Genomic DNA, 16,088 nt, shown 5'->3' with positions numbered 1-16,088 from the left:
TCAACAGATCCGAGTGATTTTTATGTATAATTTCCTGAAATACAGCTCTCATGCTTTTCTTTCTTTTTTTTTTAAGTCAGGTTTTCAAGGAGTTCGTGCTCATATTATCTCTTTGACCTATTTTATTCATTAGTCACTTTTGATAGCATATATCTCCCATTTTCTTTTAGCTTTTCAGTCTTTTGATTTTGTTCTAAAATTTCTTGCTGTCTCATAATGCCATTGATTTTTTTATTTTATTCTAGTCTTCAAAACTTCTAAACTTGGATGAAATTTACTATTTTATCTTCAAAGCTATTTACCTTTGTATTGTACTCAAAGGCTTTAGTTTTATTTTAAAAATATTTTGCTTTATTTCCTTTTGATATTTGTGCAAGGACTTATGGTAAATAAAATTTTCTACTCCCAGTTGCAGTTGTTAAAGTTACTGCCTCCTTTTTTGTCTTACTCATATCTGTAATTTTAAGTCCTGAATTGAGACACTGTCAGGACCATCTTCTCTTTGCTAAGGTTTTGCGTGAGGCTATTAGCCTTTCTTGGTACCCCCTGGATGACCTGGATTCCTATGATAACATTTTTCTTCCAACTTTAGATGTCACTGGATATTTGAGGTTCATAGTACAGGATATTTAGGCCCTCTCTCTGGCATTTCAGGAAAGGAAGCTCGAAATCTCAGGGAGATTGTAGGTTTTTTTTGGATATGATTTGGTGAGGCTCAATAGCTTGCCTCTGGTCAGACAATCATCTTAGAAGTCTTTTCTGTGCATTTAGGAAAATCATTCAAAGATTTCTTTTCCTTTCCTTTCTTTCCTTTTTTGGTGGGATAATCTTATTAATAGTCTTCCTTTTCCTCTCAATACCCCTCCCCTGTTGGGGGAAAAAAACCAAAGCCTTTATAAAATATGTTCTTAAACAAATGCCTACACTGGTGTGTCCAAAAGTATATATCTATTTCTGCACCTTGAGCCCATCAACTCTCCATCAAAAGGTGAATAAGCATGTGTCATCATCAGTCCTCTGGAATAGTGATTGCATCTGAACTGCATCAAATCCAGTTAAGTCATTCAAAGTTGTTCTTCTTTATAATGATACTCCTAGTATAGAAATTATTCCCCTGGTTCTACACACTTTCCTCTATATTAGTTGATACAAGTCTTCCCAGATTTCTCTGAAACCATCCCTTTCATATTTTCTTTTGGCACAATAATATTTTATATGTTACAACTTGTTTAGCTGTCCTCCAATTTATGAGGACTCATTGTTGCCAGTTTGTTGCTATATGAAAAAAAGAATCTCTACATTCTTATACATATCAGTTCCTTTCCTTCTTCTGTGATCTCTTGGGTTATAGGCCCACTAGTAATATTAGTGGGCTGAAGGATATCCATAGTTAAGTGACTGTTTGACTAATTCTAAACTGCTTTCTAGAATTACTAGATCAATTCAAACTCCACTGTAATGCAGTAGTGTGCCTGAGCTTCCACAGCCCCTCCAACAATTGCAATTTTCCTTTTTTTTTTCTTTTGGTCATTTTTGTCAATTTGATGGATGTGAGGCAGAATCTCAGAGTTGTTTTAATTTGTGTTTTTCCAATTGTTGATGATCTGGATAATTATTTTGGAAATTTCTGTCAATAAGTTGGATTTCTTCCTCTGAAAAGATCCCATTCATATGCCTTGATCATTTATTTATTGGAGAATGGATATCATTCATATATATATAGTAGTAGTCTCTTGGTGACCGAGAATGACAATTGTCTTTGTGCATTATCATCTATTGATGTACCCTCATGTGGCTTTGGAGTCCAAAGGCTGAGGTGCAAAGTTTGTGGCACATGGGGCATGGAACTCCAGTTGTTATAGGAGGTGCGGTTGTGGCCTGGTGTCGGTGTCCACGCGCAGCGGCAAGATGTCAATGTCGCTCATCTTCAAAGGTGGTGGCGGCATGGTGAATGTGGGTTTGCCAGCTGCTTCTTTTTTTTTTCAATGTCTTTTTTTATTTTTTTTTATATATATTTTTTAATTTTGTAGTATTTTATTTGATCATTCCCATGCATTTTTCATTAAAGACAAAGATCATTTTCTTTTCCACCCTCCCACTCCCCGTGGCCGACGCGTGATTCCACTGGTATCATATGTGTTCTTGACTTGAACCCATTGCCATGTTGTTAGTATTTGCATCAGAGTGTTCGCTCAGAGTCTTTCCTCTGTCATGTCCCCTCAGCCATTGTAGTCAGGCAGTTGCTTTTCCTTGGTGTTTCTACTCCCTCAGTTTGTCCTCTGCTTTTGGATAGTGTTTTTTTTTTCTCCTTGATCCCTGCAGATTGTGCAGGGACATTACACCGCCACTAATGGAGAAGTCCATTATATTCGATTATACCACAGTGTGTTTGTCTCTGTGTACAATGTTCTCCTGGTTCTGCTCCTCTCGCTCTGCATCACTTCCTGGAGGTTGTTCCAGTTCACATGGAATTCCTCCACTTTATTGTTCCTTTGAGCACAATAGTATTCCATCACCAACATATACCACAATTTGTTCAGCCATTCCCCAATTGATGGGCATCCCCTTATTTTCCAATTTTTGGCCACCACAAAGAGCGCAGCTATGAATATTTTTGTACCAGTCTTTTTGTCCATTATCTCTTTGGGGTACAAACCCAGCAGTGCTATGGCTGGATCAAAGGGTAGACATTCTTTTATCGCCCTTTGTGCATAGTTCCAAATTGCCCTCCAGAATGGCTGGATCAGTTCACAACTCCACCAGCAATGAATTAATGTCCCTACTTTGCCACATCCCCTCCAGCATTCATTACTTTCCATAACTGTCATGTTAGCCAATCTGCTAGGTGTGAGGTGATACCTCAGAGTTGTTTTGATTTGCATCTCTCTGATTATAAGAGATGTGGAGCACTTCTTCATGTGCTTATTAATAGTTTTGATTTCTTTATCTGAAAACTGTCTATCCATGTCCCTTGCCCATTTATCAATTGGGGAATGGCTTGATTTTTTGTACAATTGATTTAGCTCTTTATAAATTTGAGTAATTAAACCTTTGTCAGAGGTTTTTATGAAGATTTTTTCCCAATTTGTTGTTTTCCTTCTGATTTTAGTTACATTGCTTTTGTTTGTACAAAAGCCTTTTAATTTGATGTAGTCGAAATTGTTTATTTTACATTTTGTGATTCTCTCTATGTCTTGCTTGGTTTTAAAGTCTTTCCCTTCCCAAAGGTCTGACATGTATACTATTCTGTGTTTACCCAATTTACTTATGGTTTCCTTCTTTATGTTTAAGTCTTTCACCCATTTTGAATTTATCTTGGTGTAGGGTGTGAGGTGTTGATCAATTCCTAATCTCTCCCACACTGTCTTCCAATTTTCCCAGAAGTTCTTATCAAATAGTGAATTTTTGTCCCAAGACCTGGGATCTTTGGGTTTATCGTATACTATCTGGCTGAGGTCGCTTTCCCCCAGTCTATTCCACTGATCCTCCTTTCTGTCTCTTAGCCAGTACCAAATTGTTTTGATGACTGCCGCTTTGTAATATAGTTTGAGGTCTGGGACTGCTAGGCCCCCCTCATTAGTGTTTTTTTCATTATTTCCCTGGATATCCTTGATCTTTTGTTATTCCAAATGAACTTTGTTATGGTTTTTTCCAAATCAGTAAAGAAATTTTTTGGGAGTTCCATGGGTATGGCACTAAATAGATAAATAAGTTTGGGCAGGATAGTCATTTTTATTATGTTGGCTCGTCCTACCCATGAGCAGTTAATGTTTTTCCAATTGCTCAAGTCTAGTTTTAGTTGTGTGGCGAGTGTTTTGTAGTTGTGTTCATATAGTTCCTGTGTTTGTCTTGGGAGGTAGATTCCTAGGTATTTTATTTTGTCTAAGGTGATTTTGAATGGGATTTCTCTTTCTAGTTTTTGCTGCTGAGCTGTGTTGGAGATATATAGAAAAGCTGATGACTTATGTGGGTTTATTTTGTATCCTGCAACTTTGCTAAAGTTGTTGATTATTTCAATTAGCTTTTTGGTTGAATCTCTAGGATTCTTTAAGTAGACCATCATGTCATCTGCAAAAAGTGATAACTTGGTCTCCTCCTTGCCTATTTTGATGCCTTCAATTTCTTTTTCTTCTCTAATTGCTACTGCTAGTGTTTCTAGTACGATGTCAAATAATAGAGGTGATAATGGGCATCCTTGTTTCACTCCTGCTCTTATTGGGAATGCATCTAGTTTATCCCCATTGCAAATGATATTAGCTGATGGTTTTAGATATATACTGTTTATTATTTTTAGGAATGACCCTTCTATTCCTATGCTTTCTAGTGTTTTTAATAGGAATGGGTGTTGTATTTTATCAAAGGCTTTTTCTGCATCTATTGAGATAATCATGTGGTTCTTGTTGGTTTGCTTGTTAATGTGGTCAATTATGTGGATGGTTTTCCTAATATTGAACCAGCCCTGCATCCCTGGTATAAATCCTACTTGATCATGGTGGATGACCCTTCTGATCACTTGCTGAAGTCTTTTTGCTAGTATCCTATTTAAGATTTTTGCATCTATATTCATTAGGGAGATTGGTCTATAGTTTTCTTTCTCTGTTTTTGACCTGCCTGGTTTTGGAATCAGTACCATGTTTGTGTCATAAAAGGAGTTTGGTAGAACTCCCTCTTTGCTTATTATGTCAAATAGTTTGTATAGTATTGGGATTAACTGTTCTCTGAATGTTTGATAGAATTCACTGGTGAATCCATCAGGCCCTGGGGATTTTTTCTTAGGAAGTTCTTTGATGGCTTGGTGGATTTCATTTTCTGATATGGGATTATTTAAGAATTCTATTTCCTCCTCTGTTAGTCTAGGCAGTTTGTATTTTTGTATATATTCATCCATATCACTTAAATTGGTATATTTATTGCCGTATAATTGGGCAAAGTAATTTCTAATGATTGCCTTAATTTCCTCTTCCTGTCCCCCTTTTGATCTTTGATGCTGTTAATTTGCTTTTCTTCCTTCCTTTTTTTAATTAGATTGACCAGTACTTTGTCTATTTTGTTTGTTTTTTCAAAGTACCAGCTTCTTGTCTTATTTATTAAATCAATAGTTCTATCACTTTCAATTTTATTAATTTCTCCCTTAATTTTTAGGATTTCTAGTTTGGTTTTCTGCTGGGGGTTTTTAATTTGGTCACTTTCGAGTTTTTTTATTTGCATTTCCAATTGATTGACCTCTGCTCTCCCTAGTTTGTTAATATATGCACTCAGGGATATGAATTTACCTCTGATTACTGCTTTGGCTGCATCCCAAAAGGTTTGAAAGGATGTCTCGCCATTGTCATTTTCCTCGATGAAATTATTAATTGTTTCTATGATTTCTTCTCTAACTAAATGATTTTGGAGTATCATATTGTTTAGTTTCCAATTAGTTTTTGATTTGGTTTTCCATGTACCATTACTGATCGTTATTTTTATTGCCTTGTGGTCTGAGAAGGCTGCATTTATTATTTCTGCTTTTCTGCATTTGTGTGCCATGTTTCTTTGACCTAATGTATGGTCAATCTTTGTGAATGTGCCATGTGGTGCTGAGAAGAAGGTGTATTCCTTTTTATCCCTATTTATTTTTCTCCATATGTCTATTAATTCTAATTTTTCTAAGGTTTCGTTCACTTCTTTTACCTCTTTCTTATTTATTTTTTGATTTGATTCATCTAAATTTGATAATGGTTGGTTCAAGTCTCCCACTAATATGGTTTTACTGTCTATTTCTTCCTTCAATTCTCCTAGTTTCTCCATTAGAAATTTGGGTGCTATATTATTTGGTGCATATATGTTGATTAGTGATATTTCCTCATTATCTAAAGTCCCTTTTAACAAAATATAATAACCTTCCCTATCCCTTTTGATCAGGTCTATTTTTGCTTTGGCTTTATCAGATATCATGATTGCCACTCCTGCCTTCTTTCTGTCACTTGAGGCCCAGAAGGTCTTACTCCATCCTTTAATTCTGACCTTGTGGGTGTCTACCCGCCTCATGTGTGTTTCTTGGAGACAACATATGGTAGGGTTTTGGATTCTAATCCATTCTTCTATTTGTTTACGTTTTATGGGTGAGTTCATCCCATTCACGTTCAATGTTATGACTGTCACTTGTGGACTCCCTGGCATTTTGATATCCTTCCCTAATTCTGACCTTTCTTCTTCAGCTCTACCTTTTAGTCCAGTGATTTACTTTAAATCAGTCCCCCTTGTATTTCCCTTTCTACCCCCCTCCCTTCTTATTCCCTCCCTTATTTTCCCCTGTAGTCTTTTTAACCCCCCCCCACCCTCTCCCTCCCTTGTACTGCTTCCCTCCCCACCAGTCTGTTTTTTATCCTTCTACTCCCCTATAGGGCGCAAATCTATTCTCTTCCCCAATGGATTGGATTGTTCTTCCCTCTTTGGGTCAGTTTCAAAGTACGTAAGAGTTGAATATTTCCTGTCTCTAACCTCTTTACCCTTCCAGTGTATCGATGTTCTCCCCCCTCCCGCCATGAGCTTCTTTGTGACATATAAATTTACCCCCATTTGTTTCTTTTCCCATTTCTTTTAGTCATAACCTCTTTTCTTTTTTAGCTTTAGTCATGTATATATATATATACATACACATGTATATGTATTTATGCATGCATATCTCTATATACCTATTTATGTCTTGTCCTTTCATCCTATACAGTTTGTCACTGTTCCCTCTGAGTGTAGTTCTTCTAGCTGCTTAGGTGATAGCAACAGTTTTTAAGAGTTGCCAATGACCTCTTTTCTTATAGGGATACATATCATTTTAACTTATTGAGTCTCTTAAAAAAAACCTTTGTTGTTGTTGTTGTTTTTCCCCTCTTTTTAAATTACCTTTTGATGATTCTCTTGAATTCTGTCGTTGGACTTCGAATTTTCTGTTCAGGTCTGGTCTTTTATTTATGAATGCTTGGAATTCCTCTGTTGTGTTAAATGACCATACTTTCCCCTGTAAGAATATAGTCAGTTTTGATGGGTATTTTATTCTTGGCTGTAGGCCTAGTTCCCTTGCTTTCCGGAATATCATATTCCATGCCTTTCGGTCCTTCAGTGTGGATGCAGACAGATCCTGTGTTATCCTCACCATGTTTCCATGGTATCTGAATGGTTTCTTTTTGGCAGCTTGTAATACCTGTTCTTTTATCTGATTGTTTTTGAATTTGGCTATAACATTTCTTGGGGTTGTCAGTTGGGGATTAAAAACAGGGGGTGATCTGTGGATTCTTTCAATCTCCACTTTCCCCTCTTGTTCTAGGATTTCGGGACAGTTTTCCTGGATAATTTCCTCTAGTATTATGTCCAGGCTTTTTCTTTTGTCGTGGTCTTCTGGTAGTCCAATTATTCTTAAATTGTCTCTTCTTGAACGATTTTCTAAATCGTCTGTTTTGTGAATGAGATGCTTCACATTTTCCTCAATTTTTTCATTCTTTTTGTTTTGTTTTATAGTGTTCTGCTGCCTTGTGAGGTCACTTGATTCTAGTTGTTTTACTCGGGTTCTTAAAGATTGGATTTCATCTTTGGCTTTTTGGTCGTCTTTTTCCTTCTGGTCTAAGTTTCTTTGAAGATTGTCTTTCATCCTCTTTATCTCGTCTTTCATCTCCTTTGCCTCATCTTTCATCTCCTTTGCCTCATTTTCCAGCTGGATGATTTTGGCTTTCAGGACACTATTTTCTTGTTTTAGTTCAAGTGCCTCTGTTTCCAGATGACTTATCTTAATTTTTAAGTTCTTTTCCCAATTGTCTTCAGCCTCTCTTAGTTGTGTTTTGAGTTCTTCCACAGCCTGTATCCAATTCGCTGGGATTTCTGGTTTATCGTTTGCTGATCTCTCCCCCTCTGTTCCATTTGGTGAGTAGTAGCTGTCTATTGTAGTTTCTTTCTTCTGTTTCTGTTGTTTGTTCAAATTCACCCCTTCTTTCCTCCCTGTATTTGTCTGTGCTCTTGTTCCTCTCATTTTTTTGTTTTTTAGGGACTTCTATCAGTCTCCCCTCTTGGAGCTTTAACAGAGGATCTCTTGGTGTAATCTCTGAGGGAGGGTTGTTGGGGGTTTGAGCTTTCCTGTCCTCTGGAGGCTTTTGATTGGCTTAAAGTTCAGCAGTCAGTGAGGATGGATGGGGAGCCTGGGCTTCCCTGTGTTCTGGAGACTTTTGATGGGATTGAGTTCAGCTTATTTGGGATGGGTTTATTCTGAGTTTTAAACTTCCTGGACGGCTGGAGCAGATATGGAGGATCTCTGAAGCTCTGGCCAGGCTGCCAGGTCTATGCTCCTTCTAGGCTGCCATCTTGACTTCGCCTCTAGGTTTCTGTTTTTTCAGAAGACCCAGCTCTCTAAGGGGGGGAGGGGTCGTGGCTTGCCTGGACTCTGAGGGCTCCTGATGAGATTAGGTTCAGGTGGTGTGGGCCGAAAGATCCCAGAGCCAAAAAAGGGAAGGAAAGAAAAAAAAAAAGCAGCCACCTCCTCTTCCACAGTCTGTGTTGAATGCCCGGAAACTGGCCCGGGTTACTTTCAAGGCAAGCTCCCCGGAGCACCCCCCTTGCCAGCCCTGAGTTCTCTGTCCTCTCAGCAGCTCTAAGGGCTCCTGATGGGATTAGGTTCAACTGGTTCTTTCAGAAGACCCTGCTCTCTAAGGGGGGAGGGGTAGTGGCTTGCCTGGACTCTGATGGCTCCTGATGGGATTAGGTTCAGGTGGTGTGGGCCGAAAGATCCTGGAGCCAAAAAAAAAGAAGGAGAAAAGCAGCAACCTCCTCTTCCTCAGTCTGTGTTGAGTGCCCAGAAACTGGCCCGGGTTACTTTCAAGGTAGGCTCTTCGGAGCCACCCCTTTGCCAGCCCCGAGCCCTCTGTCCTTTCAGTAGCTCTGAGGGCTCCCGATGGGATTGGGCTCAGCTGGTGCCCCAAAGCTGGGACCTCCCCCGAGACCCAGAGGGAAGAACCCAGCCAGGGGGCCACAGGCTTCCCCCTTCTCTCTATGCTTCCCTGCCGTCTGTGTTGGGTGCTCCGGAGACTGGCTCGGGTTGCTTTCAAGGTGAGTCCTCAGAGCCCTGAGGTTCCCGCTGCTGCCTTGGGCTCAGCACTCTGGGTTGGGGGGGATGGGTCCTGGGACCTTAGATCTGAGTGATCTAGGGTTCTGGCTTTTGGGGTGTGGTACCTTTTGATCCAGGTCCAGGAGGAGATTTCCCCAGGTCTATCCTGTTGTTCAGCTTGAATTTCGGTGGCCTAGGAGCACTTTGTTTGCGATCGGTAGGGAAGGGTTTCGGAGGTCTGAACTTTCGCTGCTTCTACACCGCCATCTTGACCGGAAGTGTCGCCAGCTGCTTCTGACAGAGGCAGCAAGTTCTAGTTACTTTGGTGTAATACCAGGCCACTTCAAGTTTGACTTTAGCTGATCCTTGAATCTTTTCTTTGGTTGGCCTTGTTTCCTGAGTCCAACTGACAGTTCACCATAGAATACCTGTCTTGGTATTCGCTGTGGGTCCATGCAGATGACCAGACCATCGTAGCTGGGTTTTGAGGACCATGACTTCGATGCTGGTGGAGTTGGCTCTGTTGAGGACTTCCTGGTTGGTGATTCGGTCCTGCCATTGGATCCTCATGATTGACCAGAGAGAGTGGTGGAAAATTGCTCCAGCTGTTTCATGTGCTTCTGGTACAGTGTCCATGTTTCACAACCGTACAGGAGCAAGCTGAGGACCACTGCGTTATACACTTTGAGCTTCGTTGCAGTGCTTACACCTCTGTGTTGGAGGACTTTGGAGCGCAGCCGCCCGAGTGCCTGGCTGGCCTTTTGGATCCTGGCATTAATCTTGTGGTCTAGGGACCCGTCGTTGGTGATGGTGCTGCCAGGTACTTGAAAGTGTTGACATTAGAAAGCTGCGTGCGGTGCAGTCGATTGTAATGCACGGCTGGTTCGTTGGCCTCCCTGGTGCAGGTTGGAACAGCACCTCTGTTTTGCTGAGGTTGATAGTCAAACCAAACAGTTTTGTTGCGGTGGAGAACCTGTCCACAATGGTTTGAAGCTGATTTTCTTGGTGGGCCATGAGAGCACAGTATATATATATATATATATATATATATATATATCCTGGAAATGAGACCTCTGTTATAATATAGATTTTTTTCCAGTTACTTACTTGCTTGCCTTCTAATTTCAATTGGATTGATTTTGTTGGTTTAAAAGCATTTTAATTCTATGTAATAAGAATTACCCATTTTACCTTCTCTGATCTTCTCTGCCACTTTTTTTGATTATGAATTCTTCTCCTACTCATGGTTGAAAAAAATTTCCTCTTTCACTTTTCCAGTTTGTGTATCATGTGATCTTTTATATCTATCTTATTTATTTTTTTGAAATTTGTTGTGGCACATACTATGTATTAAGGATAGAATGTTTAAATAAGTAACTATAATTTTAGGAGGGAGAGAAAAATAGCAAATAGAAAAAAAAGAAAGGGTGAAATTTGAAGGAAGCTAAAGATTCAGAGACACAGAGGGATTGAATTCTAGGTATGGGATATAACCAATGAAAAGGTATGCTGATGGGGAGAAACTTTATTGGAACATGGAGTATGTAAAGGAAAATAAAGTGAAGGAAGTTATTGGCAAAGATACTAGAATGATTTTCTATTTCTTTCTCCAGCTCATTTTATTGTTGAAGAACCAGAGGCAAATAGGATTAGGTGACTTTCCCAGGGTCACATAGCTAAGATGTGTTGGAGGTCAGATTTGAACTCAGGTCTTCCTGACTGGAGATTTGGTGCTTTACCCACTGTGCCACCTAGCTGCCTCTCTAGAGGCAATAGAAAGCTACTAAAGACACAAGGAAGAGACTCAGTCAGACCTTTGCTTTATTAATATAATTCTGGCATCTTATAGAGGAAGATAAGGACTGATTAGATATGAAGAATTCAATTAGAGGTTAGTAAAATTTTCTAGGTGGGTAATGATGACATCCTGAATTAGGTTGGTGCCTATTTAAGGCAGTAGAAAAGGGACAGGTGAGGAATGTCCTGTGGAAGTAGAATTAATAAGATTTAGAGGCTAACTGGACATGGCAAATAAGATTAAAAGAAGAGTCGAGGCTGATGCTGAGATGGTGAGCTTGAGTGAGTAGAAGGATAGAGGTGTGATCAGTAGAAACAAGGAAGGTTAGAAGAGAGATGAGTTTGGACTGGGATTGCTGTGGGAACAGTAGAAAGATCACAAATCCCATTTAGGATGTTTCGAATTTTAGATTCTATAGTATATCTCTGAAAATGTACCACAGGTAACTGGTAATATGGTACTGAATGTATAGACCTCAGAGACATCTACATAGATGACATGAAGATGATAAATAAGATGATAATTTAACTCATGGGAACTGATGAGATGAGAAATAGATGAAAAAAAGAAGAAAAGGTCAAGTTCAGAGCCTCAAAGGACATTCACATGTAAGGGATAGAACATTCTTGATCATCCAACAAAGAAGACCGAAAAAGAACAGTTCGATACATAAAAGAAGACACAGGAGATATAAGTATTAAGAAAGTGAAGGTAGTGAGGTACAGTTGGGTGGCTCAGTGGATTGAGAGTCAGGTCTACAGTTAGGAGGTCCTGGGTCCAAATCTGGCCTCAGACATGGTCTAGTTGAGTGACTTTGGGCAAGTCACTTAATTCCCATTGCCTAGCCTTTACTACTCCTCTGTTTTGAAACCAGTACAGAGTATTGATTCTAAGATGGAAGGTAAGGGTCTTTAAAAAAAGGTGGAGAGAGGAGGTAGTAATCAGGTTGAGGATGCAGAGGGGTCAAGAAGAACCTAGTTTAGAGAAAACTTGTAAAGTTTTACAATTACATGTGACTTTTTTTTTGTTTGAAATAATTTATTTAATTAATTAATTTAGAACATTTTTCCATGGTTACATGATTCATGTTCTTTCCCTCTCCCCCCTCCTGTAGCCAACAAGTAATTCCTCTGGGTTTTATGTGTGTCACTGATCAAGACCTATTTCCATATTATTGATATTTGCACTAGGGTGATCATTTAGAGTCTACATCCCCAATCATATCCCCATCAAGCCATGTCATCAAGCAGTTGTTTTTCTTCTCTGTTTCTACTCCCACAGTTCTTCCTCTGGATGTGGATAGTGTTCTTCCACATAAGTCCCTCAGAATTGTCCTGAATCATTGCATTACTGCTAGTAGAGAAGTCTATTACATTTGATTTACACATGACTTTGAATGGGATGAGTTTTACATTGAAAAATATATATTCTTTCTAATGTAAGGGCCAGAATGTAAGGGGTTAATATAAAAGGTTGGACTGGATTTTTCAAGAGTAGGGTCTCCAGGAATTTTAATCAATTCCAAAATGATTTTTTAAGCAATTTATAAAATATAGAAAGAGTGAAAGTAAGAATATCAGAGAGAGGATAGGGTAAGATATCTAGTCTAGACACTAAGTATTTTACTCTGACCCCTGGATCAACCCAGTCAGGGCTAATTAGTCCTTAGCCAGAGGGGTCTCAGCCATGAGCCCAGGACCTGGGGATACAGGAAGCCTCTCTCAAGAGGGTAGGCCTCTTCTGAGGCTAGTCCCTTCAGAGAATCCAGGAAAGGAGTCAGCCTTTTTCACTCACCCCACTTGTTCTAAGGAAATAGTTCTAAGTAAAACAGAAGCACTCCGAGATCCTCAGTCAGAGCTCCTCCAAGGTCAAGTTGAAGGTAAAAGACATCTTCACAGGAAGTTCTTGGCATTTTTAAAGACCTTCCTTCTTGTCACTTCCTGTGCCTTCCTTCCATTTTATGTGTACCAATTATAGCTAAAGCATTGCTTAGGACTGCTCAGGGGGCAGTCAGTTGATTCTGATTTGTCACCCACTATTGTGCACATGGGTCACAGACCTCCCCATACTTAAGGAAAAGTGGGGTGTATATGCTTTTGGTGATTAAATCTAAAAATAGGCAGGGGAGAGTTACTCTAATCTTCATACTAACTAGGTGTTAGTGAGGCATGTGTGACCCATCTTGGATGCCGTTAACCTCCACTTCTGTCTTCCATCATAATTATCCTTGCCTGTATTCAGGAATGACCTCTCAAATACCCATCTCCCTACTCAAGGTGAACATGGTCCTGGGAGGGTGGGAGTGGGCTCTAACTATCTTCCAATTCTACTTTGGCAAAGCAGAGGGGTGGTCTCACTCCTACTGTGTTTATAGGTTAAGTGGGTGGAGCAGGTGGCAGAAAAGAACATGTTGTGGGCCATATGGGCTTTCATTGGTGTCTGTATCAGCCTGGGTTCCCATTTCCTTCTTCCTTTGTTCTTTTGCAGATGCAGCCACAAGGAGAAAACGGCTTTGCTTCCATCAGGCTCTGGGGTTCTGCTGATATAAAAATCCTTTGGTTCTGGTCCTCCTCGCAGTGTAAGACTTCTAAAACATGCCTAAGGGTCCAAACAGGATAGTGATAGAAGGTTACGATATGACCAAACTCTTCATGCCTGGCATCCATCACAGGCTGGGTTCCAAGCAGGTAGAAGGGGGCAACTGAATCCTGTTTTTCTAGCTGTTTTTCCCTTTGCAGTCCTGGTACCTAGCAAATTTTCAGACTGTGCCTTGAACCTTGAATAGGGGACCAACCTCAAAGCATCCTGTTTTTTAACTATTCCAGGAAACCCCTGGCCCATTTACCTGATTCTGGGTATACCGACACCTGCCTTCCCCCCAATAAAAGTTCTCCCAAACCCACCTGTAAGGTGCTACACCCTCCCTGGGATAAGTCCACTAGCTTTTGTGATAATAAAGCTTCCCTTAGAGCCTCTAAAAGAGCCTCCATGAATTTTTCAAGTTTGAACCCACACTGGCCAAGCACTTCAATTGGACAACTACTCTTTGGGACCAGATACCCCTTTTGTTACTCAGATTGGGAATTGCTCTCTAAACCCATCTCTATACCTCTTTCTAGAACTGTGTGTAGGTGAAGGTACCCATAATGGTACAGATGAGGAAAGTGAGGCAAATAGCCCATGGTCACACAGGTAGGAAGTATCTGGGGTCACATTTAAATTTAGGTCTTTTTGACTCCAATTAAGAACTCTATCTACTAAGCAACCTAGCTGCAGAGGAAATAGTAGCAAGAGAAGCAACTTTCCTGAAGAGTAGAATAGCCTATAAGAAGAAAACAGTAAAGAAAAACAACCTTTAAAGACTTCAGGATCCTAATCAAAGCAGGGACCAATCATGTCTTCAGAGGACTTTTGATGAGTCACATTACTTATTTCCTGATAACTGATGGACTTAAGGTTCAGAAAGAGACAAATATTTTTGGACATGGACATTGTGTTGATTTATTTTGATGGACTCTACTTCTGTTGCAAGTTGTTTTCTTTGTTTTTTGAAAGTGGGAGGATAGAAGAGGTGATTAGTGATTTTTTAAAACCCATTTAAACTTTAAAAGAATTCATAAAAGTGAACAGAGAAATTTAGAAGGAAACAGAAAAGGAGGATAGTTTTGCAATAACAAGGGAAATCTATTAAATATTTCCCTTTTAAAAGCAGAAGTTACAAAGTAAAGATTCACAGTTTTATTTACAATCCCCTTTTTGTATTCTGTAGAAAAGATGAAAGTGATCATTTTAAAAGGTTTTTAAGTTCAGAATTTTTAAAAAATCACAAAGGAGTGAAACATAATATGATAGAATGCAAAGAGATTATGTCTTCCCTCCCTCAATTATTCCTTTCTGTCTCCTTCCCATAAAAATATAGCCATACAATATTATATAACATTACATGAATCATAAAACGAAAGCCACTATTATTCTACCTTAAGGGTGGATAGTGGGAAGTGGAAGATGGAAGAAAACAGAGTTCAAATTTCTTTGGCTGTCCTAACTCTGGATTTTTAAATTCTAATGCAATTTAAATCTCAATTTTCTCACATGAAAATAGTTTATATACCATTTATAGGCAAACACAAAAGTATGTGATAAAGTCTAATAATAGTTGGAGTAAAGCTCCAGCAAAGTTCAGTTCCTCTGTTCGATTTGTATAGAAAGGTGGAAGTTCCTGAAATGACTGTCCTTTTGTTTAGATGTTACGAACTTTCTTTATTATATTCACATAGTCTATTGGCATATGGATAGGACAATAATGAAGATCACACAAAACTCCTTAATTATCTAAATTGCTTTATAAAGTGTCTTCTTTGGATTCAAATTTTGTGGAATAAAAGTCTATTTCAAGTCCTCTTTTCATTGTTCAAAGTATCTACTTCTGTGAGGTTTTCTTAGAACAATTTGACTTTTCTTTCTCCAGCTCATTTTTTTTAAACCCTCACCTTCCATCTTGGAATCAATATTGGGTATTGGTTCCAAGGTAGAAGAGTGGTAAGGGCTAGGCAATGGGGGTTGAGTGACTTGCCCAGGGTCAAACAGCTAGGAAGTGTCTGAGGCCAGATTTGAACCCAGGACCTCCCATCTCTGGGCGTGGCTCTCAATTCACTGAACCACTCAATTCACAGTGCCCCTTTCAGCTAATTTTACAGATAAGGAAACTGAGGCAAACAGGGTGAAATGACTTACTTAGGGTAATAGTGCTAGTAAGTGTTTGAATTCAGAAAGATGAGTATTCCTGAATGCCGGCCCAGCACTCTATCTATTCCACTACCTAGCAGCCCAAATGAAAGACAGTCCAGTTAATGATGAGCCATTTAATGGCCAGGTTTAAGGGCCCAAAGTGGAAGTCACAATGTCAATTAAATTAAAATAAAAATTTACTAAGATCCAACCACTTGTCAGATATTGTGCTAGATGCTATGGATAAAAAAAAAAGACAAAAATGAAAAAATCCCTGCCTTCTTTTATATTTGAGAAATCAATAAGGAATTTAGGTTTAGATTTCTTTTTTGGGTGCCCATATGAGTACCTCCTGCCAATGGTGAAATTATTCTTCATTTTTTTATAGCATGTAAAGATGGATATGCAGTCTGAAGAGCCATAGACAAAAAAAGATTTGAAGATTTCCTTTCTTTCTGTGTCTCTCTCTGTTTCTGTCTTTCTCTGTTTCTGTCTTTC

The sequence above is a fragment of the Monodelphis domestica genome, chromosome 3, assembly GCF_027887165.1.
Source record: "Monodelphis domestica isolate mMonDom1 chromosome 3, mMonDom1.pri, whole genome shotgun sequence".
NCBI lineage: Eukaryota > Metazoa > Chordata > Mammalia > Didelphimorphia > Didelphidae > Monodelphis > Monodelphis domestica.
The sequence above is the reverse complement of the archived record's forward strand: the minus strand, read 5'-3'. Positions refer to the sequence as shown.